The following is a 15,307-nucleotide window of genomic DNA, read 5'->3' on the forward strand; positions in this document are numbered from 1 at the left end:
CAACTGTGAAAGCTGTGGCGAGTGGCAAACGCAATCGCTAAACAGGAAGGTTTAGCCGAACAAGATGGGGATATCGAGTTATACAAAACAATAAAATCTTTAGATTAAAGATAATTTTGTGATCCTGAAAAGGACCCTTTTTAGCCTACATGTGAATCCAACGAGCGAACAAATCGTAATGAATGTATTTTTTTGTCATCGCTCCCTTTTAACGCTCATTCGTTCGTCTCGTTGGGCTCGCCCCTCTGGCTGAGTCTGCCGATTTGTCTCTATCCTGTGAGTGTGCCGCTAGAGTATAAAACACGCGGACCCCAAAAAAATATCTTATTTTCTTCCAAACCGTAAACCCGTGTGGTTGAACGGCATCGGCATCGTGGACGTAACAAAGGAGGAAAAGTTAAGGGAAAGGCAAAGTCTCGCTCGAATCGTGCAGGTCTCCAGTTCCCTGTTGGTCGCAATCACTGATTGCGTCGCAAGGGTAACTAGGCCGAACGGATTGGTGCCGGAGCACCAGTATACCTAACAGCGATTATAGAGTTTCGGCCGTCGGAGTGCTCGAGTTGGCTTGCAAAGCATCTCACGACAATCAGAAAACCCGCATCAAGAACAGAGCAGCTTCGGTTCGGCGCTCATCAAGGCAACAATTAGTTTCAGTGAGTGGCAAAGTGTTTCTCCGGCACGTCGCATTAAATGTAATTTACTGAACAACATGTCACAAGCTGGATGGGAAGAAATTTTCCAACTGTGAAAGCTGTGGCTAGTGGCAAACGCAATAGCTAAACAGGAAGGTTTAACCGAACAAGATGGGAATATCGAGTGATAACAAAAACACAACACCAAAGGTTCAGAACCATCAACATATTCATAAAGAGTAAACAGTAAACTAATCCATTTTTCAGGTAGATAGGTAGGTATTCACGTAGGAGAAGAAAATAAAACAATATATTTAAAATATATATTTAACAAAATCTGTCCCCTTTGTATAGTTTTACGTCACTCCGGTTATGTCCCCGACATTACCCACCCGTCTTTTTTGACTTAGTGTCCGGTGCTGATTTTAGCGTAATTATTGCTAAAAGTTTATCGGAAGGTGGACTATTCTTTATAACATTACAGTGAACATTAATGTTATAGTCGCCTCACATAAAAGTCATCAAGGTAAGATATATTTATTATCGCATTCAAATAAATTTAGAAGTTAAATTTTGTTCACAGACAATTAGCCGATAAAAATGATAGAGCTGTCAAGAATCTTGTAATTCCACTGTCCGAAACTGCGCTGTTATCGTTTGGATTCTCATTGGATGAGCGCATCTCGCATCTACCTTATGGTCAAGCTGGGTCTTGAAATGGATAAGCACAGATACTCCATCCGCAACTACTGATGAAGATGCTCCTCCACTAGTGGATGACACCGAGGATGCCTCACACATGGAAAAAGTTGATTAAACATATACGGTTTTTAACTACTTAAGTAGCTTTTCGTAATTTTTGAAAGTCTGATTTGTGTTTTTGGAGAAAGGAAACGGTATGCTGAATTGAGTTTCTCGTATCAGTTAGGGTCAACTATTGTAAACTTTCAATTTAATTTTGTACCGCGTTATAGCGGCTGCAGAAGATGTATATTCTTGTCATTAGTAATAGCATACCAAATACTTGAACTGTCTACATGTTAATAATAAATATAAATCATTTCAAAATTCACAGTTTAACTGGATTGCATTCGAAATTGCCTATTTTTTTCCGGAAATTTTCATAAAGTAGATGATGAATTCATCTTTGAATCTGCAGTAGCTATTGCCCGTTTGGAACGGCGAATTATTAGAGATCGTTCAAATCCTTTGGAAATGCCTAATTCTATTTTTGGCTACCATTGCTGGTACTAGTCGATAACGAATGAGGATACGACTTCAAAAGTCACAAAATGGCATGTTTTTCCACTGCAATCGCCCACGGGAATTGAGTGAGTGTTCATGAGAGTTCACTCAAGGTAAAAATCTCACCACAGCCGCCTTCGGGAATTGAGTGAGGCAATTTTTCCGAGCTGTCACTTCACATTCGCGCATCAGAATCAGCCCCAAGGTGTTAAGCTTAGTGAAGGACGATGGTGTTGTTGGTTACATGGACGACCTGATTATCGCCGGATCGTCGGAAGCGGAGGTGCTGGAGAAATTTCGAAGACTATTGGAAGTGCTGAAGAAGTTTGGATTAACGATCAACCTGAAGAAGAGTCAATTTTTCGAAGAAACTGTACTCTTTCTGGGCTTCGAGGTCAATCAAGAGGGGGTCAAACCGGGTCGTCTGAAGACGGATACCGTTCGAAGATTCCCAACCCCCACCTCGGTTGGACAAGTCCAGCAGTTCATCGGTCTTTCAGGATTCTTTCGGAGGTTTGTAAAGGGCTACAGCATAATTGCAGCGCCACTTTTCAAGCTTGTTAAGAAGGACGCAGTATTCGAGTGGAAGCTTGAGCAGCAACAGGCGTTTGAAACGATCAAGTCTATACTGTGCAGCAGACCACTTTTAGCGTTATTCGATCCAAAGTGCGACCTGGAATTGCATACCGATGCGTCGTCAATCGGGCTGGCTGCAGTATTGTTGATGAAGGTGGACGGAGGACTGAAACCGTTGAGCTATTTTAGCAGAAAAACAAACGACAACGAATGTCGCTACCATAGCTACGAGCTGGAAATGTTGGCCGTCGTAGCTGGGGTGGAACGTTTTCGGTATTATTTGCTGGGAAGGAGGTTTGTCATCAAGACGGATTGCAGTGCGGTGAGAGATGCGCATAAAAAGAAGGATATCAATCATCGTATTGCCCGATATTTTCTCAAGTTATTGGAATACGATTTTGATATCGAATACCGGCCGGGTGCAGCCATGGCCTATGTCGATTCACTGAGCCGAAATCCGGTGGAACCCCCAGGAGAAGTTCAATCGGTGGGTGAGAGCATACTGATCCTCGAAATCAGCAATGGTGACGCGCTGGTGTCCATGCAGCGTCGAGATCCAAAGCTAGTCAATATCATCGCACATATGGAGGGTGTTCCGGAGAACGATGAACAGAGGCAGATCCAGGAGAACTACTTGTTGGAGAACCATCGGCTGTACCGGAAAGTCGATGGCAGAAAATGTTGGGTGGTGCCAGCCAATATTCGTTGGAGGTTGCTTAAACATTATCATGACGATTTTGGCCACTTCGGAGAGGAGAAAGTTCTACATCTGCTTGTGCAGAAGTTTTGGTTTCCCCGGATGCGCAAGTATACGCAGAGCTACATCAAATCCTGTCCAAGATGTGCGTTAGCGGAAGAGAAAGGAGGACGTCCGGAGGGCTTATTACATCCAAGCCCTAAGCATCCTGTACCATTCCAAACCATCCATTTGGATCATCTGGGGCCTTTTCCGCGCTCCTCCAAAGGCAATGTGCACTTATTAGTACTGATATGTGGTCAAATCAACGAAATCAGTGCCGGTTATTTGCATGCTGCGGGACGTGGTGGCAGTTTTTGGCTCACCGGGAAGGATAATAACCGACAGAGGAACAGCCTTCACAAGCCGCGCGTATGCCGCAGAGTGCTCTGAAATGGGCATCCAACACATAAAAGTCGCTGTTGGTGCTCCTAGAGGTAACGGTCAAGTAGAGCGCTCTAATCGGACCATTCTGAATTCGCTTCGAGCTTTGGTCGAACCAGACGACCGAAAATGGGATGAAAAGATTAATGGTATTCAGTGGGCCATCAACAATAGTCCAAATTCTACTACCGGGTGTAGTCCATCGTTGCTTCTACTGAGCTACCAGCCTCGTGATATTCATCGTAATGAAGTTGTGCTTGCCATACATGATGAAGAAGACAACAGGGTTGTAGATCCCGTGCAACTGAAGGCTTTGGCGGTACAACGGATGCAGCTGAAACAGCGTACGCAAAAGCGATACTTCGACCAGCGACGTAGAGGAGCCAGGATTTTCCAAGTCGGTGACCTTGTTTTGGTGGAAAAGGACCAGTTTCAACCAGGAGGCAGTCACAAGCTGGAGCCGCGATATAAAGGACCATATGTTATCGTGAAAATATTGGGGAACGATCGCTATCAAATTGAAAGTCTCCCAGAGCAAAGCGAACGACGTTTTTCAACGGTCTATTCGGCTGATCGCATCAAAGCATGGTGCGAGTTACCAGATCTCGAACTGATGGAAGATATGCTGATGGAAAGCGATGATGAACAGTCTGGCGATTCAACGGAGGATGCAGAGGCCAGCGAGTAAATCAACGATGAGGACATCGTATTAAGAATGGTGTCCGAGTGTAAATATATATATATATATATATATATATATATATATATATATATATATATATATATTGCTTTTTACACAATATCAATACACATATGAACAATACACAGTAGATCATAAAAAAATCTAAATCCAAGATGGTCGCAGGCACAAAATGATCAATTACTTTTCATCAACTCCAATTCCCGCATATTGGTATCAAATGAAAAAAACATCATCAACATCATCAGAAAAAAAAATCAAGCCTTGCATGATCCAAAAGCTGCTACAGTAGTTTAGCTAGATACATATTTAGGGGAACCACATTGCAAGGAATAAGCGACCCTTCGCTTTGGAGAAAAGAAAGAAACTCTGTCCATCCTCGGCTCTTCGAAATCGTTCTGAAAAGACTGTATTCCAGTGACTTCAGCGCCATGTGAGCCAATTTTCTCGAATGCAGACTTATTTTCCAATCTGTATTATAGCGACTTTCAACACTTTTGGCTGGTTCGTCACTTTACTTCCTTTTTTTTTTTTTGGAAGAATGTTGGGAGTGAGAATTGAACTCGTGACCTTTAGCGTGAGAGGTATGGAGTTTACCACTACGCCAGATCGCCTCCCGAACGAATGCAGACTATGTTTGCAGCGAAAGACAAAATAGACTTCTGATGAAAGTTGAAAAGATCATCATTATAAACAAAAATATGCCATGATCATGACTGTGAAAATTTATTTAGAAAACCTAGAATAAAGTAATATTTTTGTTATTCTATGCGCAAATTAATGTTTTAAACTTTATTTCTTACGTCTTCCTTCTTTACATATCCAAACAACTTAGTTCTTGAAAAGAGATTTTTTACGCATAATCAGAACATACATATTAAATTTGCATTTTTGCATTACATGCTCTGTAATATGGATTGAACACTTGTGCTGAAGAATAAAGGTGCAAGCGCTCATTCTATCTGTTTACCCTTAAGGTTCGATTCATGTAGAATTCGGAATCACTGTTTATTTCATAACAGCGATCGTATCTCAAATTTTATGACAGCAAACTGTTTGAAAAACCTCTATCTTTCGACGATGGAAATTTCAGTTGATCCGTTTTGTTTTGAAATGGTTGTGCGGGATGGATGCCGAGAGAATAAATATGATTTTGCACACTCACATTAAAAATCCGGCGAAATCGTTGAAAGTGGCTATATCGACAGTGTGTGATGTGCCGAAACGTTTTCATGAATGTGAAACTGTTGTTCCGATGGATCAGTGGACGCATCTTAGTGGAATATACGATCGGAAGCTGAGGTTGAAGGTATTGAGATAATTAACGTAAATCCGGTACTCTCGGACTACGACATCGCCACAAACACAACTCTAACCAACGTATCATCCAGGGAATCCATATGAGAGAAGGTTATCGTAATTTCTGTGACTGCCAGCAACCAAACAGGACGCTGAAAATATAGTTGCCGAATGACGTGCTCACAAATCGCACTATAAGGTTTGGCGATGTATGAAGGATGCATGCTGATGGATAACGAAACATACGTGAAAATGAATTTTGGACAGCTCCCAAACCTGGAATTCTATAAGACCACTGCTAGAGGAGACGTTCCCAGCAAATCCAAGTTCGTTTTCACTGATTAATCTACCAGGAAGTTCTTGATATGGCAAGGGATTTGCAGCTGTGAACCGAAAATCAAGGTTTTCATCACAAACATGACAATGGACTCGAAAATGTATAAGTGAGAGTGTCTGCAGAAACGTCCGGTGAAGTTTTGTCCAGATTTTGCAAGCTGCCACTACAGAGGTACTTTAGTGGTACCGTGATAATGTTCGATCTCAAAAGACCTCAATTCTCCCAATTGCCCCCAATTCCGCTCAATCGAAAAATATTGGCCTATTGTCAAGCGGAAATGAATAAGAGTTCAAAGGGACTCGTCATGCTGCAGACATGAAGAGATGAAATAGAATAAAATAGCTGAGATTGACCAACGGAGAGTCAAACATTGATAGAGGTATCCGAAGAAAAGTTCAAAAATTTAGCAAACCGGTAACGGAATATTTTTTTTCGTTATATTTCCTGGAACAACCATAAATTATCTGTATTTTCATGCATAAACATTCTTTGTACCTCTGACCAATCCCGAGACACAACTAATTTTGTGATTTCAGATTCTCGCGACCCCTCTTCCGGAATTGAACCAACGTTAGGAATCACCCTTGAATAAGGGTGATAGTACAAAATACCGACGAAATGTTAAAAAGAAACTTAAAACAGGAGTTATTGATAGATGTGAAACGAACATAGTTTTTGAGATTACTTGCATTGAAGAACTCAAACACTCAAAATGTAGCATTGTCAAGCCATCACTAACAAAAGTAAAAAAAAACAATTTATATTGATTTAAATTGATGCTGAAATTTTCTCTACAAAAAACAGGAAGTGGGTTATATCTATGGTATAACCGCAAGGGTGACGTAGGACTATCGTTGATTTAGAGATCATTTGTTTGAAGTTGAATCTGAATTCATTCTGAATGAATGAATATTTGGGGGACTTCGAAAACGAGAGCGTTACGTTGGAGGCACAAGGTTTTATGCATCCAATAGTGGATACGGAAATATCCTACTGATGGGGAAGAATAATTTTCAGAAGCTTTCCTGATAATTGCGATTGATTGAAAAATCACAAAACCAAATGTATTTGATTGCAGTGTTATATGGATAGAAAACATTAGAATAAACTATTTCGCATCAATGTATTTTTCAATTCCCAGGGGAACTGACAGAGTATTTTTCAGCAACGATTAATTCTTTTCAGATTTTCCTCGATACTCGAAGCCCACCAGTGGTTAATACTAACTCGATAACCACCTGTTAGTAGCATTTGATTAAAAAATATTTGGTCGCAGTGTTACATGGATAGAAAACATTAAAATAAACTCTTTTACATGAATGTATTTTTCGATTCCCAGGGGAACTGGCAGATTATTTTTCAGCAATGATTAGTTCTTTCCAGCCCTCCAGTGGTTATTGCTAACTCGATAACCACCTGTTAATAGCACTTGATTGAAAAATATTTGGTCGCAGTGTTATATGGTTAGAAAACATTGAAATAAACTCTTTCGCATGAATGTATTTTTCAATTCCCAGGGAACTGGCAGATTATTTTTCAGCAACGATTAGATCTTTCCGAAATTTTGTCGATGCTGAATGGCGTCCAAACGAAAATATTCCTTTCAGTTTAGTCTGTAACAAACTTTTCTGAACTCTTATCCATCAAATTTGGGCAGTTGACATTCTGGACTTTTATGGCTTATAATAAGATGCTTCCTTTGCTTTCGTTCATTTCTTACTCTACTCTCGCACCGTGAGGACTCGTTTGTGTGGGACCAAGCACACAGCTCGTTAGTCTTTCGGTGGTAAGGCACCACGAAAGCAGCTCGGATAAGTGTACCAGCCGCGGGGAGTGTGACCACATCGCTATCGACCGGGAACTTTGCGTGAAATTCGTCGCTATCAGAAGTCGACCGAATTGCTGATCCGCAATCTACCTTTGCAGCATTTAGTTCGTGCAATTGCTCAGGATTTCAAAACCGACTTGCGCTTCCAAAGTTCCGCGGTTATGACGCTGCAGGAGCCCTATTCGAAGATACCAATTTGTGTGCTATCCATGCAAAACGCGTCACATCATGCCCAAGGACATCCAGCTGGCCCATCGTATCCGAGGAGAGCGTGCTATATTAGCTTAGCATAAAATCAACTGCCCTTTTCAGGGCTCCAAATTTGATGGATAAGAGTTCAGAAAAGTTTTTTGCAGGCCGAACTCAAATGAGCATTTAGCGAAAATCGTGGTGTCAATGATGATTCGATACCGATAGGATCCATGGATATCGATTTGATAATGAAGAATATGAAATACATGACATGATGTAGTGAATATTTCCCCATATCGAAGAAATCACTTTGATGAAACTGCATTATAAAATTATTTGTGTACGAATGCCGCAATCGGTAGTCGACTCTAATTTGCGCTGGGTAATTTCCTCGGAGGACTCGATTCCTCCTTTGAGCAATAATAATCTCTTTCTGGCAAAACAAAGTGGTATGAATCACATTATTCGGAAGATAAAAATGAAGAGGTTTTCTGCCAATTTTCTTCAGCCTCCAAACATCTCTTTCTCCCGTTTGTCGTTTTTGCGTTCGCTAATCCTTTCTCACAACACACATTTCTCATTTGAGAAATTGTTGAGTAAACATCGTTTGCCAGTGCGCGTAGAGCGGGAATTCCTCAAGATTCATTGCACCTCTAATAAAATGCCGAAAGACGTGGACTTACTTTGATTGCACTTGATTGAAAAATCCAAAACGAAATGTATTTGGTCGCAGCATTATATGAGTAGGAAGCAATAATTACTCGAAAATTACATGATTTTGGCGATGTGAAAATTTTTCCGTTTTTCATGTTATGCATCCAATATTGGATACGAAAATTATCTACTGATGGGGAAAAATAATAGAAACTTTCCTGTCAATCGCGATTGATTGAAAAATCACAAAACCAAATGTATTTGGTTGCAGTGTTGTATGGATAGAAAACATTAAAATAAACTCTTTCGCAATGTATTTTTCAATTCCCAGGGGAACTGGTAGATTATTTTTCAGCAGCGATGATAGCAACGAGAGTTCCGCATGTGTATGTGTGTGTGGCGGCTGCTCCGATGTTTCAAGCGGAACCGTGGCATCACTCTCCTCCTGATGGATTCCCTTCTGGCCTAAGGTGTACAAACAGGCTCTTGGTAACACCGTTCATCAGCGCTTTCATGATAAACGAAGTTAGCTTCATCACAACAGCGACAACATACTCCAGTCGCTGTTCAATTATAACTGAGTGGGTTTACGAGCGGCGCTCGCTTTTATACCGATTGGTGATATCAATAGCCTGTTCTGAAAGCAATTTTAAGGCTTTTGAAACAAGTTTTTGGATGAAAAAGTAACAAGTATATAACGCGTAGACATTTTATCTTTCGAATGAAGTGTTTATCATACCATTTCGTTCAGTTGTTTAGGAGCTATTAACGCTCAAAATCTCGGTCTCCGGCGTAACGCTTTCGTTTTCGAAACTTTGATTTTACACCCCGGTATAGAAATGAAAGACGTAGTCCTACGTCAAAATAATGTGCACCCTGCCCTATTCAGGGCAAAGCCATAAATCCTTGCTCTAATACTAAACTGTTACTAGCACAGGAATACCATTTCGTTGACCTTGATCTAATTAAGTTTTCCGTTCCTCTCTCCTCGAAGTGTTTACATTACAGCGCAGATCGCACGGATGGTAATACAATCCGTTGGCTGCCATTCTGCTTAATGCGAGCAGCAACAGAATACTGAACCAACTCAACTGTGGCCAACCGTGGGGTTCCCTCTATATGCCCGACGCGATCGGAATCATATTTCGTCAGCGCAGTAGCCATTAAATAATATTCTGTACTCACAGTCTCACAGTCATAGGAATGAAAGAAACGAACACTGAAATCACCACCGCCAAGCTTCCAAATTCCGCAGGGAGAACACTCGGCGCGTGAATCATCAACTAAAAAATCAATCCGTGCCACCGTAGCGCTTCGGATACTAGCTTCATCCTTCAGCTCTCCTTGCGACGGTGACGACGACGACGGCCACAGCATGACACGACAAGTGGAGCTTCGTATTGTTCCTCTTTCTGTTCCTGGTGGACTCGAAAACCAATGTCCGCAGAGCGATCGAATGATTATGATGATGATGAGCACACACCGAGGGAAAAAGTAGCTTGAATGCACACGATAATCTTTTATGTCACACTGCTCCCCAGGGGAACGGGGAGCGGGGAAACGATGAAACAGCTCTTCTCTGGTTCCGTGTTTCCCCACCCTGTTTTCAGCCCCCCACCAGAAATCGATACAAATGTGTTCTCTATGCTTTGGTGGTTGTCACTTTGGAAACACTGTTCAGCGATTGGATTCGCAACCTTCCGGAATCAATCCTGCTGCGATGGTGCGAATAAAATTACACACTTTCACTTTTTTTTGCTCACTCCGCGCGTGAAAAATTGTCACGTTACACCCCCCAAAACACCCTCCACACGGATTAGATGTATCCACAGGAAAAAGGTGTGCGACGGACAAAATCAATAATTCTGGATCCTCTGTTCCTGGTCCGTTTGAAAGCCTTGCCTTGTGTCAGATCTTCCCAGCTGTTTCGTTACCCCGTCGAAAGGGTCAAAGCTGACCAACAATTTCAGACGCACTTCACTTCACAAACCTCACCATAAATAGTTGATATTTTCTGCAGCACCCCGGACGACATCGAACGATTCGTCACGTTTGTCCTGACCGTCCGTGTACGTATGTGTTCGTTGAATTGGTTGGTTGGTTACTCGAACTTGTCACAATTGTTCGTCCACCTTTTTTATTCGCATCCACTCTCTGTTGAGCACACACGCGAGGAACAACAAAATGAGCCTCGGGGCAGGACGACTTATCAGGGAGAAAAAACTGTGCCCACTAACGTCATCCAGGGTGGAAAACACCCTTCTTCTCACTTAAACAGGCACACATTTCGGGTTCGGCATTGTGCTGTGCTGTACGAACACATGCAACAAACATTGGTAGCAGCAGCAGCAGCAGCAGCAGCAGGATAACTATCAATCTGGAAGAGAAAGAAAATCCAACCTGCTTCAAATAGCAACACGGAATGAAAAATTTGCACACACCAGGAAAGAGATTGATAGAGAGAGCGAAAGAGAGTGGGCGAAGAGAAAATTCTTCCTGCAGCAAATCGGGTAAGTGGGTGCCACAATATCTATCAGCTGTGGTTCGAATAGGGGGGAGGGAGGATAAGAGACTCGCGACACGCGCTGAACGAAAAAGAGAAAAACAAGAGCGGGAGAGATGGGAAACGAGTTGTGAGACTGTGAGTGAGCACATGGGCCGGAAGGATACAAAGAAAAAGCCTCCGGAGAGTCGTTGTCAGTGGTGCTGTCAAAACAACAGCAACTAGCGTAGGAGTGAAGCACAGCAGTGGAACTCCATACAATTCACTGACTAAAAAGTGTCCACATTTTCATCGCTTGTTTACATGAAGAATATATTTTTTTCAGGCACACTTGATTTGAGAGTGTATGGATTTCTAGCTGTCTTGACGCAAGGTCTTTAATGAAAAATGATAAGATGGGAAGGTTTATATTAACATGTTTATAATTACATAAGTTATTCAAATATTAATATTGCCCTTCTTTAACTATTCAGTGCAATTTTATCAAAATTTTAAAGAGAAATTAAAAACGAATGTTTTTTTCAATATTTTTTTAGATGGTTATTAATAATCCATGATTACCTTTGCTTTATTATTTACCCCCCATTATTTGTTAATTTTTCCTGCATTTCGTTCTTTGACCTATTATTTTGACAATTCAATTTGAGATGTTTAAAATTGCGACAAGATAGAAATTTGGTGTGAAATAGCGAATTGTGGAAAATTAAGTGGCAAATTTTCTAAGCTTTATAATTATAGTTTTTCTGTAGTATCTAATTTCGCATAAGTAAGTTTGTTTGAATGACCGATTGAAGTTGATTCATGGAAGAATAAAATTTCATTTGATATGTCGATTTTTAAAATCGACTCAATGGTTGAAAAGTTATGCCGTTTTGGAAGAAATCTTACTTACTTAATCAGCAAAAGGCCCCAGTGGCATGTGCTGCACAAAAAAGACGTCTCCATTCACATGAATTTATTTTTTATATATTTTTTATATTTTTTCCAATTCATAACTTTCAAACTTATTTCAAGGATCAACATATCATATTTTTCTATTGATCCGCAAACATGCCTAATAATAACTTAAAAAACCAAACTCATAAACGACAAAAAGAGTCTTCGTTAATATGTTAAGTTAATATGTTTTTAAGCTTCCTTCGATCATCCTATGTAACTAGACTATATATATATATATATATATATATATATATATATATATATATATATATATATATATATATATATATATATATATATATATATATATATATATATATATATATATATATATATATATATATATATATATATATATATATATATATATATATATATATATATATATATATATATATATATATATATATATATATATATATAAGCGAATAGAATTCCTCTTTTTTTTTTGGAAATGTAAGACTTCGATTAAATATGCCGATTCAGATGTTCAGTCGATCAAAAGTTATGAATTTTTGAAAAACGTAATTTTGGAAAAAAAAAAGGAGGAAAATGATTTTTTGAACCATCGGTTAAATTTGCAAAATCATAATTTAAAAACGAAGAAGAACACATTTTAGGATATGTTATCTAAAAAATTCTCAGCTTTCGAGAAAAAAGATAAAAAAAAATAAAGCGCCCTTGGACAATGAGAACTGTAAAGAACAAATACGATCAATAATTTAAAAAAAATATATTTTTTTTTGCAATTGTTGAATTTTTTCAAAAAAAAGCTAGCTAACTGGCCAATTTGATATGTCGATCATCTGAATCGGTTTAGTAGTTCAAAAGATATGAATTTTTGAAAAAAGTTATTCTTGGAAAAAAGGAGAAAAACTATATTTTTCGAACCACCCTAAAATGGAATGGGATCTTGTTTTTTGCGATAAGGAACAAAACTACCAATTTACACGAAAATCTGAGAACCACTATATCGGTTTGGCATGGAATATATATAACACTAAAAAATATAGTTTGGTGGTAATTTCCCCGGCAACTAAACGATCATTACTAGAAACTAATTGATGTTAACGTTTCATTACCTTGTGAATTCTAGATACAATACCAACAGAGGGTATTTAAAAAAATAAAAATGGCTTTTTACGGGGTTTGTTCGAAACTGGAAAAAATGAAATTTATCCAGAAATCATATTTTTATGTTGTTTTTTAGGCGTACATACATTACCTAGTCGTATAATTATTGTATCATTCCATTTATTTTGATGAGAATGCTTTAAAATATTTCAACTAATGTCAATGTCAATTTGTCATCATTGGTGGAATACGACCATAAATGTTGTTATGAATAGCACGGAAAGTTATGATTACAGTACATATGGGTTTTTTTTCATATAGCAAATATTAACGACATTCTACAAAAACCGATAAAAATGCATTATAACATTTGTCGACAGCACTTTCAGCGTCTATATATTTTATTCAATTTTCAGTTCGTAATTTCTATCCCATTCGCCGTGTTTATCATGATGATGCTAACATTAATAACATTATATACGAACCTCCCACCTTATATATGACGTCTCCCACCGTTTTAGAGACATCTTAACATTATGTTCAATTTTTAGAGCGTAAATCATCCGTCATTTTTTTCACTGTTTACATTTTCTTGCCACAAATCGTTGCCACTTTTTTCTCTCATGTTCCACTTCTCTTCTCTGAGTGAAGTCTGGTTTCGGGTTTTGATATACGGCACTTTTGAGTTCAGTTTAACAAGTTCATCAAGTAAAGGATATACTTCCGCGAAGTATACGGTCTGCTAAATTGGGGGACGTTTTCTCGGCCAAGAAAATTTAAACTTTAACAGCTAGTCTCTAGAATGAGCAGAAAAAAAAACAAAATTATGCATAAAAATTGCATTGAGCCTCAGAATTTGGTTTGGTATATGTCTCAAGAAAAGTAGGAACAGTAACAAGGGCCAAGTGTGAATGGCTAGTTTTCGCCTAACATTCAACGAAGATACAGGGTTTTCCAACTTTAAATTCCGAAAGTAAATTGAAATAAAACACACTTAGAATTCGAATTTCGATGAAACTTTTATTTCAAATTAAAGTTTGGTTTATGCCATTGTGTGTGAAATACAACATCATTCAAATGTCCACCTAGGGCTTCCTCGCACACCTTGATCCGGAAGAGGTAATTTTCGATGACTTTTCGGCACATATGGGGCGGTATCTCGGTAATAACTTCACGAATGTTGTCTTTCAAATGTTCAAGAGTTTGCGGAGAGTTGGCATAGACATGGTCTTTCGCATAACCCCACAAAAAAAAATTTTAACGGGTTCAAATCGCATGATCTGGACGGCCAATTGGCATCACCAAAACGCGAAATTATGTGTCCCTCAAATTTCGTTCGCAATATGGCCATGTTCGGTCGTGTTGTGTGGCACGTGGCGCCGTCCTGCTGAAACCACATGTCATCCGTATCCATATCTTCAATTTGTGGCAAAAAAAAATCTGTTAAAATGCGGCCATAGCGACCACCATTCACAGTTACCGTCTCGCCGTCCTCATTTTCAAAGAAATACGGCCCGATTACTCCACCAGACCATAATGCGCACCAAACAGTGGCTTTTGGCGGATGCAATGGCCTCTCAACAATCACGTGTGGATTTTCTAAGCCTCATATACGGAAATTTTGGGTGTTCACATAGCCACCGAGCTCGAAATGTGCCTCATCGCTGAAGAAAATTTGATGCGAAAATTCAGCATTTTGCTGCTGTTGTTCGTTCACCCAATCGACGTATGCCCGACGCATTCCATGGTCACCACGCTCTAATTTTTGTACCATTTGGACTTTATATGGATGTAGGTGCAAGTCCAAATGCAAAATTCGCCACAATGATGTGTTTGACAAGCCCAATTGCTGAGCACGCCGTGAAATCGAAACATTCGGGTCATCCTCCACACTGGCAGCAAAAGCCGTAATATTTTCGGCCGAACGCACATTACGATGATGCACAGGTTTCACAATATCCGCTACGGATCCAGTTATTTCGAATTTACGCACTACATTAGCGATTGTGTGCTCTGTAGGCCGTCCATGACGACCAAAATCCGTCCGTAATGCTCGAAAAACATTTGCCGGTTTTTCATCATTTTTATAGTATAATTTAACAAAATTAACACGTTGTGCGATGCTAAAACGATCCATATTGTAAAATGGCAGACATTCAACTAACGATATGACGCTTTGGTTGACAGCTCTGTCAAACGGTTGTCAGC

At 39.6% G+C, this 15,307-nt stretch overlaps 1 protein-coding gene across 10 annotated transcripts in view; it reads right to left on the minus strand.

Moving 5' to 3' along the window:
* The window catches only part of LOC129761554 (tau-tubulin kinase homolog Asator), a 96,023-nt gene that overhangs the window by 76,166 nt on the left and 4,550 nt on the right, over positions 1-15,307 (minus strand). The window contains exon 2 of one of the 10 annotated variants that reach the window (XM_055759282.1): positions 10,579-10,960. The exons of 6 other annotated variants lie outside the window; for them this stretch is intronic. The gene's annotated coding sequence lies outside the window, so the exon portion shown is untranslated. Of the gene's footprint in view, positions 1-9,768; positions 10,387-10,573; positions 10,961-15,307 lie in introns of those variants that run through there. 3 more of the 10 variants (XM_055759285.1, XM_055759289.1, XM_055759287.1) reach the window with 3 other exon arrangements.

Source organism: Toxorhynchites rutilus, chromosome 1 (assembly GCF_029784135.1).
Source record: "Toxorhynchites rutilus septentrionalis strain SRP chromosome 1, ASM2978413v1, whole genome shotgun sequence".
In the NCBI taxonomy this organism is placed as follows: domain Eukaryota; kingdom Metazoa; phylum Arthropoda; class Insecta; order Diptera; family Culicidae; genus Toxorhynchites; species Toxorhynchites rutilus.